General features: G+C 37.5%; 1 protein-coding gene across 6 annotated transcripts in view; it reads left to right on the top strand.

Annotated features, from left to right (window-relative positions):
* CACNB2 (calcium voltage-gated channel auxiliary subunit beta 2) overlaps positions 1 to 15,770 on the top strand; it is a 223,615-nt gene that overhangs the window by 52,341 nt on the left and 155,504 nt on the right. The window lies entirely within an intron of this gene.

The raw sequence follows: 15,770 nt of genomic DNA, 5'->3' as shown, positions 1-15,770 counted from the left end.
TGTTTTCTTTTCTCCTTGCTCTGAGTGGAATGGTTTTTATTGACTTTCACTTAGAGAGGAGAGGGGAAAAAAAAAGAAGCAACTAAATTGTATCAATACTCAGCATTAGCATTAGCTTTTTCTTCCTTACTGTAAAGAGTATGACCAAAGCTGTCAAGCACTTAATATCTGCAGTGGTTGTCTCCAGTTTGATGCTTACATTCCCTCTTCTGTCTAGTCTTCTGGCCCTTTGACACCATCATGCCATGGCCCCAGTGGCTATTAAAGACTTTGAGCTGGCTAAAGGAAGAGTTTTTAGTCTGGATATTATATATCATTGATACACCCAATAAGCCCAGAAAGATTTACCACTTTCTGAGTGGCTAAATTGCTTAGTCAAATCAAAAGCCCACTTTGTCTAGACTGTAGATCACCATACTTCTGCCTTGGAGCCAGTCAGATTTGTCCTATGAATCACGAGGAAGCATGCTGGGATCCTCTTTTCTTTGTGTGCTCTTTGAGTACTTCATGCTCCCAATCCACTAATGTCTTGAAAGAGAAAAGATACGGAATAAGAGCAAGGGTATGCAATAACTCAGGAATGGGTGTTTAGCTCATTAGTTCTATGGGGATTCTTTCACATGTGCTCCTATGAGTCAGACTGGATTTTCACTGCAGTATATTTGCAGTGAGTTTATGAACCAGTGAGTTTATCATCAGTATATTTCATGTCACTGTTACTTTGATTATTGTTGATACCTCTAATTCCAACACATTGATGTGTAAATATAGATAATAGCTAGCTATCAATTTAAATTGAAGCATGATTCAACAAACAGATATCCAGAAAGAAAGATAAAAAAAAAAAATAAGAACTATCAAGAAAAGGTTAAGGAAAATGAAGAACTGTAAGAAAAGCTTAAGAAACTGGCTGTCTTTCTAAAATATTGGTTAGAATTCAACCATATGGAGCGACTGATTGTGTTGATTTGAAAGAAAGCAAGCAGATTCTATGTTGATAAAAATATGGAGTACTGTGTCCTCTATAGTCAAAAGGTTAAAAGAGCACTGCAGTGCCTGATGTCAGGAACATAGCATAGGTATACTTTCCTGAAATTAAAATTTGTATTCAGTGTTCTTATTGTTACCTATCGTTGCCTAGTAATTTCTCCTTGTGATTTCATCAACTTTAGCTAAAAACACTTTACCTTCAGTAGTTTAATAATTTCTTTATAGGTAGATGCAGTAGATTAGTAATACTTACAAATAATTTGATAAAAATAGGTTTGGTTTTAACTTCAAAGTATTTTTTTATAAGCCCTTTCGTGTTCAACTTTAAATGTAAGAAGACGTTTCAAATTGCTTCATTGCTGATAATTTTTCTTTGGCCAATTTTGCCACCTAGTGGCTGTAATTAAACAGAACAGTTCATTTTCTGGCTTCGATGTAGCACAGCACTGCTGTGTTTTTCCTTTGCATTGAATTTTTTATAATTTGTGCATTGAAATGAATTTCTAATGCATCCAAAACAGCTCAAAATATTTTTATGAGGTAGATGCTTTCTCTTCTTATGTTTTTTTAAGAGCTTGGTAAGTTAGTGACTATATGTATAGGGGAGTTGAATGATACAGAATTTATGCTCATTTTAAGGAAGTAGGCTTCTCATAATTGAGTCAAAAGAAAAACGTTGGGTCCTGTTAAAATTCTATAGTAAAAAAGATGATGCAATTTTAGGCCTGTGTTTGTATCTTCCACAACTGTTCTTCTCTCTAGTATCCCTGAGGGGGATATAAAATCATCCTGGTTCACATATAGTCCCTACAAGGTGGAGAAAGGAGAAACCTGTGTCAGCAATGCTTTTACTTCAGTATGCTTTACAGATACCATTGAAAGCTGCTGAATCTGTAAGTGGAATCATGGAGACTGTATATTGTTTTTTCCCCCCCCTTCCATGTAGTTCTAATTCTGATGCAGGACCAGGTCAAAAAGAAATTAATATGGCCCTAAATTACATCTCTGTATGTTGCAGTGCCTTTAGTTCTGTTAAATGCAATTAAGATAGAAAATTTGCAACAGCTGTTTGCTCAGCATCCCAGTGTCCTGTGATAGTGTATGTGTTGTGAGCAACTGCAGAGGACAAGAAATGTATGGTTTGCTGCCATAATATAGGCATTTTAAAGGAGAGGTGACTTGGATTAGATACTGGGGAAAGTTTTTCACAGAGAGGGTAGTGAGCTGCTGGAACAGGCTGCCTGACAGGTTGTGGATGCCCTGTCCCCGTGGTTGTTCAAGGCCAGGTTGGATGGGATCCTGGGCAGCCTGCTCTGGTGCTTGATCTAGCCATTGGTAATTCTGCCTGCAGCAGGGCGGGCTGGAGCTAGATGATCTTTGAGGACCATTCCAACCCAAGCCATTCTATGATTCTAGGAGCAGAAGAGCTAGAAAAATCTATTATTTTTTTCCTTTTGATTCCTTTTACTATCTGCCCTATTTTTCTTTATTGCAATGACAGGTTTTTTTTCTAAGCAAATTGAAGCAAGCTCTGTGATTGATTTACATTTAATATTTAATGATTGACCACAATCATGATACAGTATAACTGGCCTGGCAGACCATGTCATGTTTATTTATAATTGAAGCTTTTCTCAATAATTTGGTAGATATCGGAATTTTGAATGTCTCTTATCCATCTTTTAGTTCTCACCAAGCTTGTAGCTTCCAGAAGTAAACTGAGCTAAAAAGTTGTGGAAAAAGCTATCACATCTCTTGTTGAAAGTATAGCCTACAGAGTTAACTTTACAAGAAACTAAAGTAACACAGTCATCTTGTATACACTGTTGTAATATTATTCATGTGATCAGATTCAATACACCAAATTATGTAATTGCTGAGATGTACTCAATAAATAGCTGAAGCAGAGGAATGAATAAACACAGCAGCAGAAGAGAAGAGGGAGGCCATGCAGTGCAGAATTTGTTTTCAATGAGAAAGAAGCAAGTTCTTGGCTTTTGATTTGAAGCCTAGGGAGAGATTATGATAGTCTTTGAGATCGCAGTAGAGATGACCTTGACATTGAAGGAGGAAGCCTAGATAGCTAGATGTAGGAACTGCCAAATATGCAGTGTTAATCAGATTTCTGATGGAATCTGTGTGTGTGTGGTATAACCTCAACTCCTGGCAGAATGTGCCTGAGAATTAGTTTTCAAGTAGAAACAGTAGGATTGTATGCAAACTGGAGGAAAGAGGGGAGGATGAGGTGTGGAAAATATTTTGTTCAATATTTTGTTCAAATACTGGTTGGGAAGGAAAACCTGAAGAGCAAGCTGCCAATAGAGAGGATGATGAATACAAGTAGAGGATCATAAGAAAAAGCAAAGACTGGTTAGTTGGGGCAAAATAGGATGGTGAAGGGATTTTAGCATTTAAGGAAAGAAAGATGCAGCAGATGATATAAAATAAGAAAATGAAGCCAAAGCCAGAAGAGAAGAGGAAAAATGGCAGCAATATATGTGTCTTAAGGTCTGCAGAGAAAAAAAATTGAAATACAGTTGATGTTCCTGGATACAGGAAACAGAATAGGCTTCAGGCAAAGAGAATGATGAAGCATAACCTGAGCAGGCATCAAGAAGACAATTCATGACTAGGTGTGGGAATCTCTTCAAGGGAGACTAGATAGCTTGGATAGCAGATCACAGAAAATCCCCTCCTGTGTCAGACCATCTAATCCACTGGTCAGTTTCATACTATATTTAAAAAGCAAATAGGTAGGCTGATAGCTTGACAGCTTCATACAAGCCAGGGTTTAATCATGACGTTAGGCAAATGGCTTATGATCCATCTTGGGAAGATTTTAACTTGTTGAAAAATAAGCTTGCAAAAATTGTGGTTTGTCTTCACAGAACCAAGGAGTCATAGGGGTTTGAAGGGACCTCTGGAGATCATCTAGTCCAATCCCCTAGATCAACAAGCACAACAAAGACTGTAGATGTTGCCACTTTCAGGATCAGCTGTGATAACAAGAAGGGACTACAATATTGAAAGCCAATGTGAAATATTTTTTTAACTTATATTGTCTCAGAAGTGACATATGCATCATGATGTAAGCAAGAAGGTTTTAAATACTGATAATAAATGAATAGATGCTAACTACCAAAAGCAGCATAGTGATCATTAAGTTAAAAGATGTGGGGCTAAAAGAGCTTTGTACTTTTTCAGTCTACATTGATAAATAGTTTTCTGCAACTTCAGCAGAAGGATATGATTAAAAAAAATAATAAGTCGAGCAACAAAACTCTGAAATAAAACCAGTCAGCATGAAACCTTTTTAATGAATATGAAGACTACTTGGAACTAATGTTCCTCCCCAAAGAACAGCTGGCAGAGAAGAGGATGTTTATAGTATTAATAGAAATTCAACAACATTCATTTCTGGTGAAAGACAGGAAGGTGGGAGCCATAGCTGGAAAATGCTCATTGTCAGTGATTAAATCAGCAAGCTGTTATTTAAGAATGTTAACTGAATACAGAAGTCTTGAGCTAGTATTATTGCATTTTTTAAATTAAATTCAGTTACTTAGATTTTTCCTGGATGATATGTATCATACATGCACGTTGCAATAAAGGTTATCCATTTGGAACCCCATTGCAGAAGCTGCTGCTGAAGAGTCATTGCATTCTTCCAAGCAATGTGAGAGTTCCTGAACCTCAACAGAACTAGGCTCTTGGAAAGCCTTGGAGAAGGGATGAGTACAGCATGTGATAACAAAGCATCACGTACAGGAGTATGGCACCAATGGAGAAATGTCATACTATTAAGGTTATTTTCAATAGTTTTCAAGAATCATATTTTTAATACTAATCTTTTTGCATGCAATGTATTGCATAATGTGTAGCAAACAGTAATAAGATTGACTTGGCCTATTTTTGAGAATCTCATAAAAGGTTTATGTCTCTAACTTTCTAAGTGGGTTCCGATTTGTCTCTGATTTTTTGGAGGGAAAGGGACTAAATCTCTTTTTTTGCACAGTTCTTAAAATGTAGACAAAACCAAGAGGTTCAGAAACAGCTTATTCTGCCAGTAAGCTGGAGATGTTTTGTCACAATTCCACTGTCGCCATGGACCCATCATACAATTTTGTATGGATGCTTAAAACGCTTTACTTATATACAGCTGTCTGAATTAAATGTCTCCAACTGAGTCCCTCTGAAGTGCTACATGGAAAGAATTTTAAATGGTACTGAATAAATTCTTCCATTTAACAACTGGCTGATATGCAGAAGTCTTTTAGCTAAAAATAATTCATTATTTCATATGTGCTTACTCCATTAAACTAGCTAATAAATGGATATGAAAACTGTTAGAAGAAGGATTACAGTTAAAAGCAAATTAAATGTTTTGATGTAAACTTAGGAATACGTTCAAGCACTTAAAGTTGTTATGATGCAAATGTGAAAATCAAACCTAAATATTTGTGTTTCTTAGTAGGATTGAAGTCCTAGAAAAACAGCTCTCAAGAATCTTTGGGGAATCATTGTGATTGGACAAAGCTTGTGAGGACTGGAGGGAAGCAAACGTAACCATGATGATCAGGAAGGGTAGAAGAAGGACTATGTGTGGAGCTCCAGCTAGTCAGCCTCACCTCAGTCCCTGTAAAAGATGATGGAGCAAATCCTCTTGGTAACCATTACTAAGGACAAGTAGGTGACTAGGAATAGTCAGCATGTATTTAAGAAAGACAAATTGGTCTCAACCAACTTTACACTAATTACAGTGAGGTGTTTGGCTCAGAGGATGAGAGAACTGTGGTTATTGCTTATCTTGCTGTTGGCTAGATTTTCAAAACTGTTTTTCACTTCATCCTCATAGACGAAATGATGGACTAAATGTGAGTGGTGAACTGTCAGGCTCAAGGGGCTGTGCTCAGCAGTGTGAGCACCAGCTTAGCCAGAGGGCATCATAGTGCTGCCCTTCACAGTAATTGTTCCTGGGGTAGTACAAATTAATTTTTTCATTAGTGGTCTGGATGATGGGACAGAATGTACCTCCTGCAATTTTGCAGGTAGTACAAGTTTAGGAGAAGTGGCTGATACTCCAGAGGATTCCCAGCTGAAGAAACAGTTTGACAGAAACCTCATGAAGTTCAGAAAGAGATGTTAAAAGTCCTGCAGCTGAGGAAGAATAACTCAATGGGGCTGGCCAGATGGCCAAGAGCTTTGTGAAGAAGGCCTTGAGTAGACTTCAAGTTAATGTGAGCAAGCTGTTTGTCCTTGCAGCAAATGCAGACAGTCTCCTGGGCTGTGTGTCAGGAAGAGAAGTGCCAGCAGCTCAGGAGGTGATCACCTCCTCTCTGGTAAACTCAGGTGAGACACGCCTGGAATGCTGAGTCCAGCACAGGGCTCCCCAGCACGAGATAGAGACATATGCAGCAATATAGCCAAGAACCAAGATACTGCCTCTGGGCTTGAAGCAGGTTGGATAGTATGAGAGTTGTGCTGGTTTAGACTGGAGAAAGAAAGGCTTGTATGGATCTTGGTACTTACAGGAAAGAAGTAGAGAAGTCAGAGCCAGACTTTTCTCAGTAGTGTCCAGGGACAGGACAAGAGGCACCATGCACAAATTGAAATATAAGCAATGCCAATTCAATGTAAGAAAAAATATTTTTATTGTGATGATGGTCAAGCATTGTGATAGTTTGCCTAGAGAGAGTGTGCAAGGCTCTGGCCTTGGAGATACTCAAAACACAACTTGACATGGCCTTACTCTAGCAGAGCCTGTTCTGAGCAGGGGTTTGGACTTGATGCTCTCCAGTGGTGCCTTATCACCCTCACTGTTCTGTAATTCTGTGGATAAACTGAAATAACAAAGTAAAGTAACTTTTTAATAAAGGATTCTGAGGTTAGTATAGGATGGATGGTCATTGTTTTTTGACTTCTTTTTTTAATTCAGTAAAAAGTGTGTATCTCTGCTCTCATTGGAATTGATGTGATGCCATTTGAGGTAGTTGGGGCAGCTGTGCCTTGAGCTTGCTGGCACTGAACTCTTCAGATTCATCTCATTAGCCCTAGGCAGTCACTTGATCAGATTATAGAAGATCTGGCAAGGAGCTCTGAATGACCGTGAGCTGGCAGAGGCTTTATTCAGATAGTGCTGTTTAGCTGAGGAAGCCAATCAAGGTAAATGGTAACAATTTACTGACAGCCTCTTTTTCTTTTCCCACCTTTCAGCTTATGTAACATGTGACATGAAGCACTTGAGCAGAATACAAATAGCTGTGTCGCTCATTTGCCCTCTAAGAGTTCATTCCTACTCAACCTTTCATGCCAACCTGTTCATATAATTTCAGATAAGTACATATGTCCTTTCTTTTACACCACTCCTGTATGTTGGAGGAACTGCCTGTAGACATTTGAAAATCAGCCATATTGTCTTAATGATAATGGCCAACTAAAATTTAAAAGTATATTTTAAAATATTACACTTATATAAGTGTACTATATATTGTATACACCTTAAATATTAAATTTAAAATACATTTCACAAGAAATACAAAGTTAGGAAGGTTGATTTGTTTGCAGAGCTACTGTTTTCAGTATTGAAAAAATATCTTTCACTAGCTTGGTAGAACTCTATTGTTTAGTAGTGTTTCCTGATTTTAGTTACTCTAGGATTAGATCTCGTTACACCCTGAACTTAAGGTAGCATGGAAGTGGTTTTATTTTATTTTATTTTTTTTAAGACAATGTTAAGATATTTTTTATTTCAGATTTGCCGGTACTCATTAAATTAGATTGTTGCAGTGCCTAAGGCTAAGCTCAACCAGAAAGTGTAAGGATAGTGATAAAATTTGCTGCCTGACTTGTCATCATTGTTTCTTTATATGCAGTAAGTACTGCATATAAAAATCACAAATTTGGTAATGGGAAAGACAATCATTTGCAAAATAAAGTAAAATCAAGTACATGTGTTGAAGTAAATTTAACACAGAACGTATATAGTTTATTTCTGTGTTCACTGCATTATATAATGGGAACTGTAAACAAAGTCGTATTTTGCAGAACACAAAATTTCATTAAGTTTCACATTACACATAAATTTGACCATGTTTCCCTTTTATTCCTATAGTCCCAAATAATTATTTACTATTAATAAAAAAATATTATTACTTATTAAACCTTCTCCCACCCCTCTATGAAAGGCCTAGTCATGCTGAAAAAAAAATTGTTTGAGGTATGGCCATGATAAAGCATTCGAATCATTTGGGAGAAGTGAGTAACAGAGATATGATGAAGTGGTATTCCTGCGTTGAGAGTAGGGGTTTCAGGGTCAGATTATGAAATCTTTGATTTTGAGAACAGATACACATCAGTTGGACTACGAGTTGATAACTGGTTTCTAAAAGATGCTTGTGTTTACTTTGGGTGGTTTTGATGAGTTTTAGCGTTAGAAACGTAGATGCATTTAGCTACTTCAGAAGCAGTTGAATCTTCTAAAATAACTCCTGCTTTTTCATATCATTTCCCTTAATACAGCAGGAAACAAAGACATGAAACCAGTATTATCGATGATTTCCAAATAAATGCCACAAATCTTGTTAAAAAATAAAATATAACAGTGATGTATCATTTTTGTACTGGTGCTAATTTTCATATGCATCTCCTAGAAGAGAGGGAAGCAGTTGTTAGAGCATAGAGGACTATATGTCTATATGTATACAAGTTCTGCAGTATTCTGTCTAGCTTTATTTCATTAGTTGTTTTGCACAAATTCTTCTTCTTTTTTTTTTTTTTAATGGCAATATTCAATATGTCCTTTTTTCCCACTGTTTGTCATTATTGCTATGTTACTAAAGAATTTGTCAAAATCGTTTTAAGCATTCCTGATCTGAAGAGATGCATGGTCTGTGCTGCTTGTTGGACTAGTACTCTGCTTTTGGACTGTTGTTTAGGAGGGCACTTCTCTATTACTTTTTGAACTACCAACTTCTGTCTTCCTGCTAAAAATAACTAATTACCTATCTGTCTGCTTGGTAGCATGAAAAATAAAGACAACTTAGATTTAGCTACATAGATTAGGTCCCTACATCCACTATTTCCTGTTTTTAATTATATTACTCTGATTTTATTTTTTTTTAAGATGCTGAGAGCATCTGCAGATCTAACTGAGATGATTTATCAGCCATACATCTTCACTTAGATTTGTGGCTTTACACCAAAGCTCATTGGGCTTGGAGAAACCAGTGAGCACACTGGTGTACATTGTTAGATGAAATTGAGGGACATGGTTTAGTGGGAGCTATTGGTAATAAGTGGATGGTTGGACTGGATGATCTTTTAGGTCTTTTCCAACCTTGGTGATTCTATGATTCTATGAAATGGGGGATGGGAGGAAAAAAGTGAGATTTGAAATCTCTCTATGCATTTCTGTCCCCAAAAACACGCAGACGCTTTGAACTGATAATTATTTATTTTTGAAGAGGAAAATCATACTTAAAAAAAAAAGAAAAAAAAAAAAAAAAAGACTTGGCAGGAATTTAGTACCTAAATTGAGTTTTTGCTACCAGACTTGTAAAAATGTCGACTTTTTAGTTATTCATTTCAGCACAGAGCCCGAGGACTTTCTTCTCACTGGGACAGATCTTCATTATCTTCTGCTGAAAGAAAGCTCCTGGCTGTTTATGTGGTTTATGTTCCTGGTGCTAATTTTCTTCCTTGGTATTATATCTAACTTTTTTTCTTGTGGAATTTAATAATAAATTCAAGCAGGAAAATAAAAGGAAAAGTGTGTACCTATAAAAAGCAGTATATAGGTCCCCTTTTTAAGTCCCCTTTTAAGTTATTTTAAGTATATTGTGCATCCTGTTTTCCAGCAAAGTGTCAGTGATGAAAGAGTTAAGTTTTTGTCAGGGTTTTAAAAAAAAAAAAAAAAAGTAGGTGAATCATGTATTTGTTTGACCGGAGATGTACAGTTCTGGAGACATTTGAGTCTCTCAGAGCACTGCCATAAAGTACTGAAGTATTTAATTTTAAGATATAATATAGCTATTAAGCCTATTATGTCAATACTGGAATATTCAGTCTCTCCAAGAAGAAGAATGATGCCTGCCTAAATGATGACCTGTGATCATAAACAGGTTAATTTAATATGACCTGATTTCAGATGCGTTCCCTGATTGCTTTAAGGGTAACAATTTTTTATGATTTTTACCTTTTCAAAAACATTATGCATAGATCTTAATTATCCAAGTATTTAATTATATCCGTCAGTGTATCAGGAAAAACAGAAGAGGGAGGTGTGTGTTAATCCCACAGTCTTAAGCATACTAAATATATATTCTGAGTTTTGTGCTCTCTTAAGTTCTTCCTGCCACAGCATCAGCCTGAGATGTGAGCCAGGTAGTAAGGCCACTCAGCAGCCGTGCCGACGATTCATGTGAGACACGTACTGCCAGACAGAGCATCTGACTGTTTGGAGGCTGGTTCTGTAGTCCTGAGGATCCAGGGTGAATTGAAGTCTAGACTCCGTCATTTTTTCAGGCTGTTGGGAAGGGATAAATAACAAATCAGATATGCCCAGGACAGAACAGAGGTAACCGTGAAGCAAGGATGCTCCTGCTAGTTTGTGCTCTGGGAAGGAAGCTGTAAGAGCAGCAGCAACAAGAAAAGCAGCAGCAGCAGCAGCAGAAGCCCTTCGGAGAGCCGGGTGTTGCAGCACTCTGAGATCCAAGGACTCTGCTACGTCTGTCTTTCCTAAGTTCAGAATGGTTGGTACAAACCTTATGCCATGTGTTCTGAAAGGTGCATACGAATATGGAATTTCCACTGTAATAACTACATGCTGAGGAAATAAAGACGCGCCTCTGGGTTTTTGTTGTTGTGGCTTTTTCTGCTTTTATTTTTATTTTTAATCATCTGAAAAAGAAGAGATCGATTTACTCAGAGTAAGTAACTTTCATCCACCTTCAAGATAAACTAGAAGGGCAGCTCAACAGCTGGAGGGTGACTGTCTGGAGGCTTTCCTACCTGTTTTCTTTCACCTGGGGCTGAAAAGTGAGGAGAGATGGACAGTGTCTCAGAGGAGACAGGATTGCCCGGAGCTTGGTGAAGCCACACACTGACTGCTGCCTGCTGTCCTCTTCATGCAGTGCTGTGGGCTGGTGCACCGACGGCGAGTACGGGTTTCCTATGTAAGTTTCTATTTGTATTAGTATAATGATAACTTGTATGTTCAACTCTTAATATATTAGATGGTATGGTGTATGGCTCAGTCAGACATTTTAGTCTATATCTGAGATGCCAACCAGAGTACTAAGCATCTGTGAAATAAGTTTTTATAACACAGAGGCACAAAGATCCTTTTTACAAGTAGGAGTATCGTCTAATTTTCAAAACTTATTCATGCCATGTATCTATTTTATTTCATAGTAACTTTCAGTGTTAAAAGATTGCAATTCCGATCCTTCTGACTTTTTCTTGTTCAGTTGTGTGTTTTTTTTCTTGGTAATAGCTAGGTAAGTGGAGTCATTAGAATAGATCATCTATGTTTACCCATATACGATAACTGAAAATCAGTATAAGATAGGGTGGCACAATAATTATACAAAAGACTGTGCATAAAATAAAAATCCTCTTGTGAGGCACTTCTGAAAAAGAGCCATAGCAGAGTGGCAAAGGTATGCAGACCATCAGGCCATGGCTTGTTTGCTTTCCAGAACAGGGTATTTCAATACTCTGATATGATAAGGCTGCTCTGTATTGCAAAATGGCTGTCTCTAATAAATTCCACAAGGAGGGACAGAGCCAAAGCTTCAGTATTAGTAATGAAAAAGATTGGCTGTTAGCTGAAATATGCCTGAACTATACTCATCTGGAGTGATAATTTCCTAAGTAATTCATTTATATTTAAACATTCCTTTTCTATTCTGTGATTTGGTTGTCAGACAGGAGTGATAAAAAATAGGAGGTTAAATTGATGTGGCTAAGCTGCAAATTGAGATTGCTGAGTGTTTGCAACATGCAGCTTGTAGCTTGTTGCACAAGAAAGGAGCATATATATGAGGAGGAATAGTTCTGCTGTCAGGAATACTCAGTTCATTTCTCTATGTTATGGAAAGCTCTTATATAGAATGCAAGGTCATTAATAAGTGGGATCTAAATAAAAGCATTGGGTGTTGGTAGAGAGAGCAAAATTATTGGAAATGCATCTCTTGTGCTAGAGCACATTACAGAGATGTAAGCAATGAGAAAGGTGAATGAGGCCGTAGTGATTTTGCAGGGCTGATTTGACTTTGGATGTGCTTGGTTCTTACTGGTGCAACAGTTGATAATATTGTATAAAAAGCAGACAGAAGTTTTGGAGATTCAAATGAGATATTTGGTCATGGGTAACATGTAAACAGTACAATATTGTGCATAAGTTCATTGTCTACTCCGTTTTAACAATTCAATGTAATGTCAAAAGTCGGACCCCTATAGTGAAAATTTTTAATATATTGTATTTGTAGTTACTCTCACCATTATGAAAAAATTGAAATGTGAATGCACTGAAAGCACCTACTTATGAGTTCTCTCATTCCAGTAGAGTTCAGGGCTGCATGAAAATAATGATGTCTTGAGAGGCATCACCCACCGTTCTGTTCCTACATATTACTGTTATTTAGAGGTAGCACCAACCATTGTGAGTAACGTTATTGGGACAGATAATGTTTGTAGGCTGAATGCTGATTTGTGAATCACAATGGTATCTACTCAGGTTTAGTTTCAGACTAAATACATTAAAATCCATGGACTCTAAGCATCACTTTTTGGATGTTTTTGGGAGGTGGAGTGAAAGATGCTTAGCAAGTGTCTTACATAATATTAGCATTCATACTTTACTCTGTGATACTTGTTCCTCCAAGGGTATGATGCAAATGCTGCTAGACCTCAGGGTGTTCCAAGTGACTTTAGCATCAGTTCCTTCTGTGTACTGAAGGAATGCTTCATCTTGCTTAGGAGAAGTGGAATGGAGTTTGCCCTTGATCTTTTTGGTCTTTATGTGGAAGATGACCGTGTTCTCAAATCACTTAATTATAAATAAAAATTGTCTCTGTTGTTTGAATCCTTGATTATCCAAATCCATTATTATTGAATTTTTCGTGCTCCCCATGGCATTGGGCTAATTGAGGTTATTCTGGATAATTCTTTTGGGATGAAAGTACTGAAATTAATGTGAGACAAGATATGACCCTTTTCATTAATGTCTGACTCAGTGAGGAAAAAATCAGACTTTTATTCTGGGTTATTAGTTTACAGTTCTTAAGTTGACTATGAATGGGTGTGGAAAATGATCCAACTTAGAAGTTTTTTGTTTGTTTTTGAAAAGTGGTGTCAATATTGTACTTTGTGCTTTCAAAAATGTGTGACCAAGTCTACCCATATTTTCAACTAATCCAGCTTTTGCTGATCCAGACCTTAAAAAAAATATGCTAATTTTAGACATTATCAATCTCTTTGATGGGCTTTTGGGTCAGGAATAGAAACAGATCACTGCAATTAGTTATGTGGACTACCATTTGGAGGAATGGCATTCTGGAAGGAGAAGCTGGAAGAGGAGATGGCTATGTTCTTACCTTGTTCCTTTCTGTGTGTCTGATTGCAGTGTCATATTAGTGCATATAGATTAGTCCTGTACCTGTGTACAAGGCTGAACTTGGAGGCCTGGGTGGGATGCATCCATCCTCAGCTTCTCTCCAAGATCTGCTGCCATTCTATGATGTGCAAGGCAGTACAACATGAACAAGATTAAATTAGTCTCGGGTGTTCTCCCTGGGCTATCCTGCTTTTTCTTTAGCATAGTTCCATACGCAGCCTGCACCCAAGAGTTTCCAGTCTTTCTCTGCCTGTACTGACAGTTTCTCTGTGGTTGGGTGATCAAGGTTATAGAGGCTGTGATCCATTTAATTGTCTGTGGCATAATCTGCAGCTCTGAAAATTAGGGTGTGTAATATGAGTGTTATGACTGTGTGTTAGTACTCACAGGAATACTCACAACTCACAGGATTTTCATGATGAAATCTGGAGATAATTTTGAACATCTAAATGTCATTCCTTTTAGACCTGTCTGTGAAATGGAGTCATGCCATTTATCAAATGGATTCCATTTTAGGTAGGAAAGAGGAGCAGCTCTGTGGAGCTCTACAAGTGGACAATCTTGTCTTCTTTAGGAAAGTGGAGTCAAAAACATTAGTGCTAAATGTACATAGCCCAAAAATGTTCTCACAGCTCTGACTGCTGGCATGTTACAGAACATCCAAGTGCACTGGGCGCCTGAAGACTGACAAGTGTGTTCTAGTTTTCTGACATTAGTTCGATCTGCCCATGTGCTGCTGCGGCCATCAGAAACTGCAGTCTGCTGGAAGTCACTTAGAAGTCTTGAGCTGTCTTCAGCTCCCAACTTGTTTTCTCTGCATGTGCATAGGAAACCGCCATGAAAGCTGTTCAGATGAGTCCAAGATGCTTCCTGAATGCGCACCTTTCTGAATAGAGATACTAGCTGGCCACAAGATTTCTTTGCCTGCCTCTGCATACTGTCTCCTTTTACTGCTGTGGACTTATTTGCAACTACTGCAATCAGTGATGCAACGTACCCACCCAAGTGGAAAAATTGATGATATGGAAACTTTGCAGTGGTTGACTGTGAACTTTTTATCCATGACAAGTTAAAACAATGACAGGTACTGCTGGAATGCCCGTGACTGGCAAATCCAAGTACATTGAACACATTAGTATACTACAGAATACACCTAGGCTTCCTGGCATCTCAGCAGGCATCACATGTTGCCACTCTACAGTTGTGCAATAGTGGTGGGATCGAGTGAGGGAAAAGGCCACCATCTGAGAATGTTCTGGATAATGAAGCCATAGGCTGAACTCCAGTTGGGTTATTGGCAGTTGTTAAAAATACTCAGTTTCCTGTATTTCCTAGCTTTATTCTTAATTCTTATTTTGTAGTAGTTTGATAACTGTGGTCATTTGAAATTTCATCTGGTTCACTTTTTGAAATAACGCTTTTTTTTTTTTTTTTTTGAGTTATCAAATAACATTTCTGTTTAGCTGAAAGGACCATTCGGAATAGGTGTGGGTCGATGTTTAAAAGATTTTTCTCTCGGATATGTAACTAATTTGATAAAGGATGCAGATGATGTCTGGAAGCAAGTACTCATTACTACGACTATAATTCTTTCCAAGGAATTATTACAATTTAATATGAAACCAACCAAACAAAACCAAACAAGCCTAAAAACTGCATTCCAAAACAATATGAACTTTATTTAAAGATTGGAAGTGAAATTTATGATATGGCCTGTACTGTGTGTTTTAGTTTAATGCAATTAAATAACTCAGCATAGTTATGTTTTGAGATGCTTTTCTAATGATGGGGACTGTAATTGGAGAGCTTTCTGCCTGCAGCAGTGAGCAGGATGCATTCAGCAGACTCTTTGTACTTTAGACCTCCTGAGGGAATGTTCTCTTGTTTTGGTTTTCTTTTTTTTTTTTTTAAAGTTTGGATGAGGTTTTCTTCTTTCTGTTTCTCTTGGTACTCTAATCTCCTCCATCTATCACATAATCATGTTTCTCAGCAGATTATTCTTTCTCATAGCAGATGATGTTCTTCTCTTCCTTCCTTTTGCTCGCTGCCTCCATATCTCTTGTTCACTGCTGATTTATAGGGCTTTTTTCCCTAGATATAAATACTTTTTTTTTTTTTCCTCTGAATTGTCAGCACTTTGTGTTTTTGTCCTGTAGAAATATTC

This window comes from Tympanuchus pallidicinctus, unplaced genomic scaffold (genome assembly GCF_026119805.1).
Source record: "Tympanuchus pallidicinctus isolate F22 unplaced genomic scaffold, pur_lepc_1.0 scaffold3, whole genome shotgun sequence".
Taxonomy (NCBI): domain Eukaryota; kingdom Metazoa; phylum Chordata; class Aves; order Galliformes; family Phasianidae; genus Tympanuchus; species Tympanuchus pallidicinctus.
Note: the sequence above shows the minus strand (reverse complement) of the source record. Positions and strands in the feature narration are given on the sequence as shown.